Source organism: Lepisma saccharinum, chromosome 16 (assembly GCF_977018435.1).
Source record: "Lepisma saccharinum chromosome 16, izLepSacc3.1, whole genome shotgun sequence".
Taxonomy (NCBI): Eukaryota; Metazoa; Arthropoda; class Insecta; order Zygentoma; family Lepismatidae; genus Lepisma; species Lepisma saccharinum.
This window is the reverse complement of record NC_139244.1, coordinates 56825848-56841385: the sequence shown is the minus strand read 5'-3', so window position 1 is coordinate 56841385 and position 15538 is coordinate 56825848. Positions and strand designations below refer to the sequence as shown.

The 15538-nt window shown below is 36.9% G+C and overlaps 1 long non-coding RNA gene across 1 annotated transcript in view; it reads left to right on the top strand.

The window, feature by feature from the left end:
• Positions 1-14100, top strand: part of LOC146000095 (uncharacterized) — a 164405-nt gene extending 150305 nt beyond the window's left edge. The window contains exon 2 of the long non-coding RNA XR_014443476.1: positions 13739-14100. This is a non-coding gene — a long non-coding RNA (uncharacterized LOC146000095). The remainder of the gene's footprint in view (positions 1-13738) is intronic.
• Positions 14101-15538: the final 1438 nt, after the last annotated feature.

The following is a 15538-nucleotide window of genomic DNA, read 5'->3' as shown; positions in this document are numbered from 1 at the left end:
CATCTCTAGACGTTGACATCTGTGAAAAAGTTGAACTGAGGACTGTTAACATGGTTTCATAATGTTGCTAAAATGTTCATTTCACCGTTAAAATTTGAATTATCTGTGAGGCAATTCAGGTAGGTTTTGGAAAGGAAATTTGCTTTATATACAGAACAGGCATTTCCTCCTGATCGTTAGTGTAATGTTGTATGTGAGAGAACTTAATATGTCGGTTTGTGTAGAGGTTTTGTTGAGACAAGGGCGCCTCTAAGTCACCCTTATTTTAAGAAAGTAGTACTTGTAAATATTACAAGTATGAAAAATCTTGTAGTTGAGGGTTGTTATATTTGAGGAAAGGGAATTTGAAAAGGAGTACCGATTCAGTCATAACATTTACTCTTACTAAAAATTACCCAAATTCTGATTAATGCCATCCTTTACACACCAAATATAATTACAATCTTGAGAAGAGAAAATAAATAAATATAACTACTAATAATTACTAAAAGCAAATTGAACTTTACATATGAATTGAATGTAATACTTTAAATATTACTAAAAATAATGTGTCGAACGATCGTCCTTCTGTTTGTATAATATTAATAAAATATCGTCATTAATAAAAATTAATTGTAAAATACACAACTTGCTGATAGTCCATGACAATTGGAATACGTAAAAAAATATTCTAAGAATCCCAAATCTCGTTGTCCATTATTGACTCTTTCCCCCCTAATGATATTGTAATCAGCCTAAGAATATTCAAGGAAAATAATATACAATTGTGTATACAAAAAAATATGGAGAGAGAAAAAAATGAAAGTTGACAATTGGTAGTGTTTAACTATATATGTAATCACCTAACATTAAATGACATAAAAATGAAAACTTAATTGCAATTTATATTCCAAATGTTGCCAGATGAAGACATATCGTTCTGAACGGACATAAAGTTGCATGTTCTTTTGTATCCTTGAAGTCGATAGCCTGAGTTGAAAGGATGCTCTGTCGGCAGTTTATTCAGTTCCCTGGCTAATGTGGAATGTGAGATATCTGCTGTTTAATTTGCAACGTGTTGGTTACTACATGTCAAGAGAGAATTTTGCTCCTGCCGATGTAGGTAGATATCGTTGCCGCAAGAAACGAATAGAATGCCTAACTTGCATATTTCTTCAGTTGTTCTGTCTTTCTGAATGTAACTCAAGTTTCCCCATTGCTTAAAGAGGAAGGACATGTCCGTTGAACCCCGGTTGAACTTTATCCTTTTGCTGACGACGGATAATTTACCATGAAGACGTTCGAAGCTGATTTGCGATATCGTTTTCAGAATGTGAAATACATGTGAGGGAAATTTTAAGTGGGAATTTTACAAGATGGGAAATTTCTACCATGCGGAAGAAAAAAATTAGGAAGTACTCTAAGTAACTTGATTATAACATTCAATAAACTAATTGAGTCGTATTTGGAATGAAGTATCCCAAATTAGATGGATCAATGTAATGTACATGTTTAATGAAAGATATTTTACTTCTTCAAGACTGTCGTAATTCATCTCATGACTGTGTCGTTAAATTGTTAATAAAATCTGTCAAGTGGCTGCTGATAACACATGATCGTAGCTGTATGTGTAAAATACTACTTATTTCTCCTATGCTCTTCATTGACTTATTAATCTTCATATTAGGTGTCAAATCTAGCTTTTATGTAAAGTTATATAAGAAAGATATACAAAATAATTAACTCTTAACATAGAATGCATAAAATTATAAAAGTAATCTTAATATTTATATTATTTCCATGTGATACATTTGATTTGAGCTTTATAATTATCCAAGAACCAAAATATTCACTATTCTCTTTGTATTATTATTGTCTATATTATAATTCTTATTATCTCAATTCTTATTTAGTTATTATTGATCTGTAGCTCGTTCAATTGACTAATTTACAGGCTATATGCATATTCAGCTCTTATTATAACTGTTCTCTTTATTTTAACGTTGTTTAAACCTTATAAAACTGATAATCTCATATTTCTGTCATTTATTTAGTTATTAAAATTATAAGTGTAATTATTACTTAAATTTAACAATTGAAATATTAAAATGTGTACTTGTTTAAACCCTATTTTGACTAACCACGCTAAATCATAGAGAATTTTAATTCTCATTTTCCTTACCGAATGTGTTTAACACATTTTATTCATAAAAAGTACTAAAGTCTATTATTGACTTACACTATTTATCTTTTGTAGTTCACAAAAGATTATTTCCATCAGTTCTCTGCAGGCCTACAGAAATCTGAGGAAAATTCCTTGCGCGCAATTTATGTTCATCACCATTCCCTTTGTTCACTATCCGTGAATACAATAATATTAATTATTATTTTTGCGCGTTCCTGTACTTGTTGTTCATTATTATGAAACCTCGAGTTATAACTAATGATTTTAGTGTGGTAATAACTAGTTTTACACTTCCGTGCAATTATTAAGGGGTAAACAATAATATTTCACATAATTTTAGTGTTTGTTAGTTTAAAAAAATTATTTGCAAGATGTAAAATTTATTTAGTGCATAAGAGTACTGAAAAGGAAGTTACGTACAGGGTAAACGGTATGTTCTCACTCATTGACTCCTGACTGTTCCTGTTCTTCAGTCTCATCATCACCATTTACATTCTCATCGCCGCTACCGTGTTCCGAAGCATAGTATTTCTTCAATCTCTGGACCGAAATTGAGTCCACGATTGTCTGTCCTCGTTTTGTCTTATATTCCACTTTGTAAACATTGGGATTTTCCTTTGCTATAATTTTACAAGGTCCTTTAAATACTCCCGAAAAGCATTTAGCGGTGTGTACACGATGACTGCCATCGTATACTAGAACCAATTCTCCTGGCGTAAATTCAATGGACTGATGACGTTTATCGTAGTACTTTTTTGCTTGTCGGTGGCGTTTCTGTAGAGACTCATAAGCTGCTTCTCGTGCTTTTTCGAGAATCTTGAATCTCATCTCGTTGTTTACATTCGCACTGGGCGTTAAATGTAGTCCGCTCTCCCAGACTAATCTAGGCGTAAATACTTGAAGAAGAAAAAATGGACTGTTCTTCAAATTCTCCTGGTAATTAACATTATACGACCACACGGCCGATTGCAAGTATAAAAGCCAATCTGTGTGTTTTGAATTCACGAAGTTTTTCATAAGTCCCTGTAAAATAGCATGTGATCGTTCCAATAATCCAATTAAATTGTGATTAGCTGCTGGAGCGAATTTAAGTTGGATTCCACATTTCTCAGATAGTTCTTTAAATAAACTAGCTGTGAATGAAGTACCTCTGTCCGTATCTATATGAGAAGGACATCCAAAGCGTAAAATTACATTTTCAAAAAGGAAGTTAGCTGCTGTCTCACTTGAAGTATCTGCTACTGATTGAGCAATTAAAAATCGAGTACCATGATCGATTGCACTTAATATATATTTATGGCGGAGCAAACCACTTGGTGGATACGGTCCGCTAAAATCTAAAGCGATTCTGTCGAATGGTTTCTGTGAGTTGAACGTTAAAAGTTCTCCATATGGCGCTCCTTTTATGCGCTTATTCTGCTGACAAATTACACACTCCTTGACCATTTTCTGAATATGGTTCTTCATGAATGGAAAGTATATCCTATCCAACGCATTTTTGTATGTTTTAGTGAAGCCATAATGCGCTCCTCCAGCTGGTAAACTATGTAATGTCTCAATAACAGTGTTGCGAAGTGACTTCGGTATGCATAATATTTTTTTAGTCGTAGCTCCCAGTTTATGTTGTCTATAAAGAAGTCCATTTTCCATCACATAATAGCAAGCTTGCCTTTGCAGGGAGGGGTTGGGTGGGTTGTTGCCCCCCTCGTCTTCTTTTCCTTCCAAAATATTCATGATATTTCCAAAATAAGAATCCTCTCGTTGGTGTATAGCAACATCAATTGTCTCATCTAACAATAACAATGTACGTGGCTCTGGAAGCTCCTCGTCTTCAGACTGTGGATCATGTTCTGTCTCTCTGCTTATAGCATCCGCCATATTTTGTGTAGTTTTACAGTGAATTGGCGTGAAATCGAACTCGGCCATCAACGTGTACCATCTAAATAATTTGTTTGAAAGTTGCGTTGAGGAGCGAATGAATGTGATTGCTTGGTTGTCGGTAAATAATTCGAAGTGTCTCCCAAGTAAAAAGAATCTGAATGACGTAAATGCATATATGATTGCTAACAATTCTTGCTCGATGGTTGAAAGTCGAGTTTCATGGTCTTTTAACACTCTACTGCAATAGGAAATAGGCTGAAAATCACCGTTCGCATTCGGTTGTAAAATCACCGCGCCAATAGCCTTACTGCTTGCATCCGTATATACCCTTACTTCTTTGGATGGATCATATGCCATTAATACAGGAGCTGTAAGTAAAGCTTCTTTCAACCTCTCAAACACAGTTTGCTGTTCTTCCCCCAGAGAAATTTCTTCTTTTTTCCTATCAATTTTTGTAAAGGAAGTGCCATCTCGGAATATGATTTTAAAAACTTCCTGACATAAGATGTTAATCCGAGAAATGTGCGAACTTGTTTCACAGTTGTCGGTGTCTTATATTTCTTGAGAGAATCAATGATTTTGTCGATGATCCGATAGCCAAATTTTGAAATTTTATGTCCTAAGCAATAATCTCAGTGTATCCGAAGTGACATTTTTCTATTGCAAGCTTCAATCCCGCGGCCTGTAAACATTGTAACATTTTCTCCAGAGTTACGAGCATTTCTTCAAAGGTATTTCCGAAGCAAAATAAATCATCCACATAATGGGCAAAGTGATTGGGATCCAAATTTGAGCACGCTAGGTGAATGCAACGAGTCATTGCACTTGATGAACTGACGTGGCCCTGTGGCACGACGTTCATTTGATACTGTGACATTCCTGGTATTGTAAATGCTGTATATTTCTTACTGTCCTCGGTGAGAGGAATATTAAAGAATCCGCTCTTCAAGTCCGCCGTACAGTAATATTTCTTGCCCCCCATATTGTATAATATTTCATTGATGTTATTCACACCCAGAGCGTCAAATACAGACGAAACATTCAATCTGCGATAATCCTGGCATAATCTATAACCTCCCTTTGCCTTTTTTACAAGGATAACTGGAGAATTGAAGGGTGATTTTGTAGGAGAAATAACACCTTGCTTTAATAAAGTCTCAATCTGATCTTTAATTTCATCACGAAGGTGAACTGGAATCGGGTAGGATTTTAAGTGAAATTCTGTGTCATCTTTTAGTTGAATTCTATGTTTATAATTCGTGGCTCTACCTATATCATCCTCTGACCACGCAAAAACATGTGGATATTTCATTAAAACAGCCAAAAGTTGCTCCTTTTGCTGGGGTTCTAAATTAGGATTCACATCAAATCGACTAGGGTCCGCCCGTGCGTCACTGACGTTCCCTGACTCTTCCGTCGCGAAAACCCTTGCCTGTTCACCAATTTCATCCTTATTCTCATCATTACTGTTACTCATGATTGGTCTATCCCATGTTTCAGCTTTCCCGATAATAGTGCCTTTTTTAATTGTAACATTATAATTTAAAGGATTTGTGATCCAAATGAGATTCGAATCCGGATTAATAATTGCTCTGGCAACCATCACTCCCGTTTTCTCTTGAAACTGGAGGTCCGGTTCCAAGAGTGTCCTATCTTTGTCATATGAATTAGTCAATTTCAATGGAATGCACAAATGTGTCCTAGGTTTCACTTTTATCTTTTTAGCAGCTACAAATTCTGGTTGCAAAACATGCTGTAACAAATGGGAAACTTTGATTGACACGTCAAAAGCTTTCTCATTTTTAATTTGGTTTCTAGGAAGTGTGGCGAATCTATGCAATGTAAGCTTATTTTCCTCAAAATCTAACTTAGCCTTTTGTCCCTTCAAGAAATCATTTCCTAATATAGTAACTTGATTAAAATCCTTAACGATTCTAAATGGATGAACAAATGTTTGGTTATGTATAGAAAATGGTAGTAACACAATTTCCTTAATCGTCAGTTGACTATTAGAAACCCCTCTAATCGCAGTATTTATATTAAATCGCTTGGCATTGACTGGTATGTTCTTATCTCCCGTTACCGAAATTTGACTGCCACTATCCAGGATGAACTGTCGAATTCCCCCATCTACTTTCACATTGATGTAAATCAGATCTTCAGAAGGAAAAGTAGAGACCGTTAGAGTTTTTCCCGAAGGTCCTACACCTAGGTCCCCGTCATATGCAGGTCTTACTCGTTTAAAATTGCTTCTGTTCTGACGAAAAGTAGAATGATTTGTATTTACAATCTGATTAGTATGGTTATTTGGATCTTCGCTTCCCTGTTGTTGCTCCAAAAATGTTCGCGGCGATGAAGATGAAAAGTGCGAACTCTGAAATCCAGGGTTACTGCCATTGCGCCATTCTGTCTTTTTCTATTCCTGACAACCCTTCCCACCTTTCAATATACAGTTGCAAATGAAAATGAGGATATTTTTGTAAGTGGGTTGGGCTTATTTTACGAACGACAAGGTCTTATGGTTCACAGTTCCGATTACATATATACAACTGCCAATATTCATATTGATATTAACATTCGGACTGATAACCACTCAGGCTGTGTTAAGTGGTCAGCTATTCAAAATGATACCCATGATCGTATTCAGCAATACTTACGCGAAATTTCACTCTACCTCCCCTGTCGTTTTAAAACCAGCGATAGCCGGCCGAATTGCCATGGGGTGTGGAAAAATGTATCTGGGAGCACTCGAGGGAAAAGATCGATTTTTTTTAATTTAATGAATTTATTTTCGGCGGGTCTTTCAATTTATAACTCCTTTTCAATTCATCACCTTAGCTCTTCTGTTCAAGTTCTAAAACATAATCAAGATCAGATTCAGGCAGAATTACAGGAAATGAAGAAAGACGAAATCCAGACTTTCCGAGTTGTTAATAACATTTTGGTAATCTTCAAACGTTCTCTTATTGCTCTTAAAGCGGATTTAGTTTCGAAATTTTGTGACATCTATACGGAAGAAAGGCACCTAATGGCACTTTTGCACGCTTCAGAATTATTTACCCGTATTGATTTTATGGTAACCGATCTATCGATGAATAAACTGTCTTATCATATGATTTCCCCCGATTGGCTCCGTGTTTTTCTGAGTCTTCATTCTGACTTTAAGGACACCCTGTATATGACGGATCTTGGTCTTTTTTACGCTTTAACCAATGTCTACCTTGTCAATTATGACTTATCCACTCATTCTTTTCATATTTTGTTAGAAACCCCCAATTTACTTCGTAACGCTATTTCTCCCGTTTATCGGACTATAAATGTTGGCACTTTTGTTGATAATAAATGGTTCCGGGTTAAGGTTCCCCAATTATCATATAAAATGGAACATAATGGTCAAACCCAAATCGTGGAGATTCTTGACAGTCATTGTAAATTTAATTCCTTTATTTACGTTTGTATTCATACGGAACTTTCAATCCACGATAATATAAAATGCTTAACAAATATTCTATTTCATAATTCCACTATTTCCTGCTCCACCGAAATAAAATCCAACGTCGGGGGCCACCTCACGAAAGTTCGCACTCGAACAGGAGTGATAGTTTCCGGCACAGCCAAATTCCTCCAATCACAAACTTTAAACGGCAATTTAAATACACACAAAACAATAACAGTGTCTGAAGGAACATCCTTTTTCTGTAATTATAAGAATTTTGATCAATTGATCTTTGATGATGAAATCATCCACACTCGTAGAGTTTTAGATACAGAAATAGCTATTCGAGCAATTTCTCCACTTTTTAATACCTCTGTAAATTTTTCAAATGTAATTCTTCCTGATTGGACTGACTTTCGACTGGCCATGGAGAAATTAAATCAGTCAATCGCGAACGAACCAAAATTCCATGAAATATTTTTGTCCCATTTTCCCGTTACCGTTATCCTATTACTAATTTGGAACTTCATTTTAACTGTTTATTTATGCTATACGTCAGGCGTATGCAAGCGCAAACAAACCTTGACTAGTGAGCGTTAACAGTGCGTCACTATGTCGCCTTGATTTATTCATCCATTTTTATGTATTTTTGTAATTATTGATCTTAACGTCATTGGAGCCTTGTCATTTACTCTTTTATTATATCTTAGTGTTCCCGAATTTACTTGTGGCTAGGTCCGTTTTAACAGTTGTGACGTTACCAAATTTTGGGTTAATTATTTTTTTTCGTAAGTTCCTCATTTTTACAATGCTTTGCCACTTCTGACATGATATTAATGGATTTCGTCGGGTTATTTTTCTGATACCAGGGGATATATTTTATACCATCTACATATTACTTTTATATATTTATCAATATTTAATTCTAGATATTTTCGTTTATTTCATTGTATATTGATCATGTCCCAACACAGGGCATTTAGTGCCATGTCATAACTTTAGTTTTATACTGCACATTTATTTTATATTTTGGGAGAAGCCAGGGGCTATATATATATAATTTAGTCAATATATACATATATTCGTTTTGATGAAGTCATATTTTCATTTTCATGGTGTTCCAGTGTTAAGGCGTCAAATGACATTTTCCGCCTTTTATTTTATTTAGCCTTCATTCAAACTTTGTTTTATAATTTATTTCACTTATTGGGCAGTTTATTTTATTTTAGTTTACTTATCTTTACTCATGATTTTCACTTGCCTATAAAAGACGATTACTTTACACATTTTTTATATATTTAAAATATTGAATGACTGAGAGCAATGTAGTTTTCCAATGTCTTACCTGTTTCCTACCCTGTTCGGAAATTCCACGAGTTCAAGGAATTTCGAAAGTAGTCCAGCGATTTTTTTTTTTGAGGCCAGAAGACGAACGCATTCCTGAAGGCTTTGGAGCTCACCAGCCTCCTTTGGATTTCAGCGGTGTATGTCATTGGTGTGATAGCTGAAATCGCCAGGGATTTCCACCTCAAGACGCCCCTGCTGCTGTTATGCATCTTCGATAATCACAATCAGAACGACCTATCCTCTTTTGGTCGTCTCCGCCCCTGTTTCCATTATCTACCACCAATTGGGACCAGCGTAGCAGCACCGAAAATCCTATTCCACGTGACATCCCAGGATCGGAACAGCGTCAGAAACATCCGAAGAAATGTCATCTTACAGAGCAACCCCCCCCCCCACGACTCTAACCCCCCTTAAGAAGAAGCATGAACATCTTTCATGTACATCGTCCCTTTTTGCTCTGTAAGGCCAGGCAGTGTACTTCACCACATATTGGAACTTTCCGGGTACAGTCAACAACCCAAATGTGTTGAGACCCACCCCTGTGGATCAGCAACCTGCCAGGCCACCTGTGAACAGTTTCATCCTACCAGTGGCCATATTTACTGTTCCCCTTCTTGGAGTGATTGCAGCACGGTACACCTTCCGTTTTCGCATGCAACCAGCGTACGAAATGTGTCGCCATTCGATGTGTGCCAGAAATATGCAATGGCGTCTGCTGTGAACTTTAGGGGGCCTATCCTAACATCCCCCCCCCAAGTGTCCGCCATTGTACAACGCATATTTTGGGGCGTGGAAACGCTACTTGGAGTGGCTTTTCATGGACTACCCTGTGTTCGCCCGCCCCACGGCCAACGTCTTTTCATCTGACCTGTACTGAACAGTATTCCTGAACTTTCCACACCGGGATTCGAATCCGATCCCCCAGTGAAATTGTGATCGGTCAAGGACCGTGTATGTCCCGGAACAGTGCTTCGTACCCCAGGACTCTGGGGTTTGAGTGTATTTGGATTGCCCTGCCTTCTGATTTCTCAGGTCATAGTGTGCACACATAGTGTGCTACGAACGTCACTGGCAAGTGAAAACATAATCTTCAACTATTTTTTTAATATTTGTGTGGTTGTGCGCAGTCCAGTGGAGATTGGTGTTTACCACGGTCATTTTGCTCTCGCCTCGAACTGTCATCCTGATGAGGCGAAAGATTGCGAGCATGCGGCCTTAAGGTTTCTCACGGATTACGTTCGGTGCTTAGTTAGCACTTGTTCAGAAACCATTCGCATGTATCGCGTTACGATGCAGTGTGTTGAACTTTCCGCTGACTCCACGGACCTGCGAACAACACTTTATATCGCATGTTGACCAAACGTCAGCATTGTTGATTACGAAAGACTCTTCCAGCGTGTGGCTCATGTAAACATAGGACTTTATTTCAGCATTCAAGCTTGAGCTTAATTCTGTTCCATTTAATTTTCGGTGAAGGGTCTCCGACATTTTTTTTATTATTTTATTTTATGTAACCTTTTTTTCATGTAATAAACAAAAACCTTTTTAAATTTTGGTGAATGGCAGAAGGTTCAATTTAAACTTTTCATAATTACAATTTCAATTTTAGAAATTGTCTCGCAAGAGGGAGTGTCGTACCATACCCCGTTCGATTAAGAAACCTTGACCCTGGCAGACCTTGTCAGCTCCTGCTCAGAAATGTGTTGGGTAAGCCTTTCACAGGAAATGGTAAGAACACTGGCCTCTGGCAAGAGGTGACGAGAGGCCAAGCGAGGGTTTAAATACGTGCGCATGAGAGCGACACGAGGTCTTTTGAATCTGGAATCATCGGAGAAGCAGGAGCTACTGGTCTTATTTCTAAACCGAACAGGGTAAGCTAGTCTACACCCATTCTGCCATTTGCATTGCTCACTTCAGTCTAGAAACGAATCATGAGTCTATTTTAATGAATAGTTAGATATTTGTACCTGCCCGTTCAGGGCTGTCTCTACCATCAACTAGTACTAATAGTTACATCCCTATTTAAGATCCCCGCGTTCAGAGGAACGCTACGGATTTACTAGATTCGAAGGTTTAAGGAAGTATTTCGTAGATGTTCACGTAACCCCGCGTAGCGCCATTATAAAATTAGAAATAAAATATCTACAGACTCAGAAATACTAACACGAAGAAAGAAATTCAGAGTTAAATTTCAAATATATGTGTAACTAACTCTAGACGTACAGAGTTACATGAACATTTAATTATTTTTTTGCAGGATAACATTTACAATATTAAGGCGACAGAATACCAACGGAAGGTATGGGCATGGTGTAGTGGTTAGTGTTCTCGACTAGGCTGCTAGCGATTCCAGGTTCAATAGTCCTTACGAGGTGTTACATTTCTCTTTTTATTAGACAAGAGCATTCTAACCTTATTTGTAATAAGTGACCACATTGTTCTGCATCTGGAATTTACTAAAAAAAAAAATGAATTGTCACACGGTCAAAGGGATATTTTTACATAGAAAATAAAGGTTACAAGATGATACTCTGACGATAATTGTATACGGATTCAAAGACATTAGCAAAAAATAATAAAATTACTATTTATATTTAAGGTAATTCAACACATCCTTTTTCCCACTCGACTTAAATGCAAGACTATCTGCTCAAATATCGAATGAACAGTTTTCATCATATGCAAATTCCAACTAAATGAATTCGTCCTTCGTTTTTGTTACAATCAAGTATTCATTGCACATTACATGCAGGAGGCGAGTTGCATCTTCATTTCACATTGATCAGATCCTTCTACTTAGGTGCGGAAAGGAAAGCTTGTAGGATAGTGGTTACCGTTAAGGCTCATCAACCTCATGGTTGTAGGTTCAAACCCCTCCAGTCGCAGAAACTTTCCGTAAGTTTTAGACATATCCATTGTGTTCGTTGTCCACGCCGTGTGAAATGGAATGATGATTCTGTTGGAAGTAACGATGGGGGAAATATGAAAGAATAAAATCTCCATTTCAACGAACTGAAAAGTGGAGAAAAATTGGATAATTCTTTTAAATTTGAAAATTACATTGATGTTTTTAGTGGTATAATGGGACGAAAAATCGAAAATCTTAAGTGGAAGATTTTATCTTGATATGAACTCAACCAAAAGACATTTCACATCAATCTAATACATTGTCTAATACATTTTAAAATGTTATTGAATGTTTCATGTCGATAATTTGATAAATGCATCAATTCTTGACGCTGAGACCATATTTTCTGCAACTACCTCTTCTGTTCTTCTCCTCTTCTTCTCCTTCTTCTCATATCTCCTTCTCCTCTGCTTCAATCTCATATCGCCTCCCCTCCTGTTCTCGCCTCTTGTCTCCATCCCACTATTCTCCACTCCTCTTATCTCCTCGCCTGTCTTCGATTTCCGACTGCAATGCACTCTTCTCCACTTCTCTTCGTTCTTCTCTTTTTCTCTCTTTTACTCTACTCTCTATTCCTCTCTTCTCGTCTCCTCCTCTCCTCTCCAAACTCTCCTTTCATCTCGTTTTTCTCCTCTCTTCTCTTTGCTCCATTTCCCTCATATTTTTCCTTTCTTCTCACTACATCTCAATCTTCATTCTTTGATTCCCTCCTATACTTTTCCTCTTCTCCTCTCGCTTTCTCTTTTCTCCCCTCCTTTGTCCCCTTTCATTTCTCCTCTCCTCTTTTAATTTGTGTAGACTCATCACCAATGAAATACTAGAAAATAGTTATAAATAGTGATATTTTTAATAATAATTATATAATAATACTTGCTTTTATTTCTTTCGCGTATTTCACAAATATTTATTGTGCATGTGGCAACCCTGAAATTGAGCCTAGCTCTACACGAAACCCACCAACGCCTCGTGTAAACTGGGGTTGCCTAGTTTAAGTGTCGTTGTCCTAAAACGTTTGAGAGACACTGTACATTGAAGTAATTTGAAAGTAATATTTTATTACAGTAAAACCTGTCTATGCCGAACATGATGGTTCCGAACAAAATTTTCCGTCTTAACAGTTTTCTTTCATATACAGGGTTGACTTTAAATACAGTATAGAGTGCTGCAGGAAATAATGGAAAGACAGATTTACATTTCGCATTACTTATAATGTAGAGTACTAATGCATGTACGTACACGAATAAAAATGCGATACAGTCGCAATAAGCATAGCAGAGATTACAATTATGTAACTACACAACATGTTGGTACACTTTTTACAGTATTGTAAGAACATACAGTACGTACTTATGTATCTTTTCGAACCCGGGACCCCTGGCGTCGTAGCGCGATGTGCATAGAGGGAAAGAGAAAGATTGAAAGATGGAATAAGAGAGGTGAAGAAAGATTGAGATAAAAGTGAAGAAAAAGGAAAGAAACAAAGAGAGATAACAAGAAAAATGGAAAGATGACGAAAGAACAGAGGAGAAATAAACAAAGAAAAGTGGAGAAAGAGGGTAAGAGATGAAAGAAAGAAACGGAATCGTAACAGCTATGAGTATTGTAGCGCATTCTTTCATATCGACAATGTTACCGATAAGCGAGTGGCAACAGAGGCGTGTTCCACTTACAGTATTGCATTGCTTTCTTGCGAGCGAAAAAAATAAAGGAAGAAATTTCCGTCTTACTGAGAATAAAAACATCTCGTTGGTTTTTAAATGGTGTTCCGTTTCAGTTCTGGGGACTTTTTTTTCCGTATTTACAGGTTTCCTTCTTATAGAGGTTCCGTGATATGCAGTTTTTACTGTAATTGGAAATTATTTTAAAATAATAATAATAATGCAATTATTACCAATAATGAATACCTTTGTAATCAACATTACAGGTATTTAAATACATTTCATAGACCTCGGTCACTGAAAGTTGAACCTCTCCCATTATAAAAATATTTATTTTCTTTCAGGGAATTATGGACCCAGGAGAGGAAAGACCGTATGATTTCTCAGGTTTCGCAGGACAGTTGAAGAATTTCCCAACTTCAGTGAGCGTTAGATTTACTATTGAATGTGATGGCAAGATAGTACACTGTAGCGACTATATATTCAAACCCAGCGTTCTATAGGTACACCAACAATTGGGTAATAAAACTCGCCACTAAGGTGTTGTGGTACGCAAATGTAAGAAAATTTTAATACTGAACTAATTCCTCTTGAAATATTATTATGATATTGTACTATCTTGTTTTCAGGGAATAGAAATTGTCTGTGGTCGTTGCAGTGTTGCACAACATTAAAATTTTTCCGAAGAAAAAGTCTTTAAAGACAGTATTTTTGTTAATCCATTCCTCATTTATGCATAAATATATTATTTTGTTTGTAAGTAATATGAGAAATGTGATGCAGTCAATAGCTACGTAAGAAAAACAAAAAAGATTTCGCCGAATACCAATGGCTGCAGATGTAGTTCAGCAATAACAAATGACACCCTGATTTTTACAGAGTTTGGTATCAGTGTTGCCACAATCTGAGGGTACAATTTCCCTGTTCAAGAGAACAAAATTTCTCTTTTTCCCCCGAATTTTTCCCTGCATCTAAAGAATGATGATAATATTTAGTGTTAGTTATTGTTGTATTGTTGTTGACGATTTGGTGTTTTAATTCCATTTTATGCCCAGTAAAACTAATCGTGACTGGCCCTAGAGTTTAAAGTGGGATCCGAACAACTATGTGCCTCCACCAAGTATCGAACCCGGGACCAGTTGATTACAAGGCGACCACGCAATCACTTTCTTTTCTTTTTTATAAAGGAATACCCCTAAGCGCTAGTATCTCCTGTTCATAACTGTTTATGTGTATGGATGTTTATTGTGGTAAGTGCGTATGGAATAGTTAATAAAACTGACGGAGAGCCATGATGTTTTAATTACAACTCTGATATTTGGACTGTAGAAGTGGTTCAATCACTCGAATGCGAGGCACGTATGATTACTATCGTTTGAAATGGCAAATGAAATAAAACACTTGGATATCCACTATGTATTGTCTTGACACACAAACTACACTAATACGTACATGATATGATCACACACACACTGCATGGTTGCAGCTAGAATGTCTGTGTTTCTTTTGTTTGTTTTTTTCAGAATCATTGACGAGACTGTTCATAGTGCTCACTGGGGTTCAATATGACACGCTCACTCTTGTGGGCTGATTCCTACGAGTAGTATAGAATATATACTATTACTGGGCCACAAAAAGTATGAGCCCCCTCAGATTGGTTTGGCTACACTTAAAACTATGTCAAGATGCTTATATAATCTTATTGCCTACAGTGTGCTAGTCTGTCGAATCCAAGAATTTAGTAAAATAGCCCTCGGGGATTTCCCGTGAAAAGTATGACCCCCCTTAGATTGATTTGGCTACACGTACAAAAGCTGCAACTGTCAGATTGTTGTCCATAGGATCGTATAAAATATGGCCCTCTTGGTATTGTTTTGGCTACACTTAAAACTAAGCCAAGATGCTCAAATGAGGTTATTGCCTTTAGTGTAATACTCTGTAAAGTATAATCTTATTAGCTACACCCACACCGACCCACACCCACCCACACCTACACCCACACCCACCCACACCTACACCCACCACACCTACACCCACACCCACAAATATTTACTTCCGGTCTACTTGGCAGGCACCTGTGGGTTTTTCCAGTTTTTTTTAAGTATATAGTTTTATTAAGTATATAGTTTTTGATTTGAGCCCCC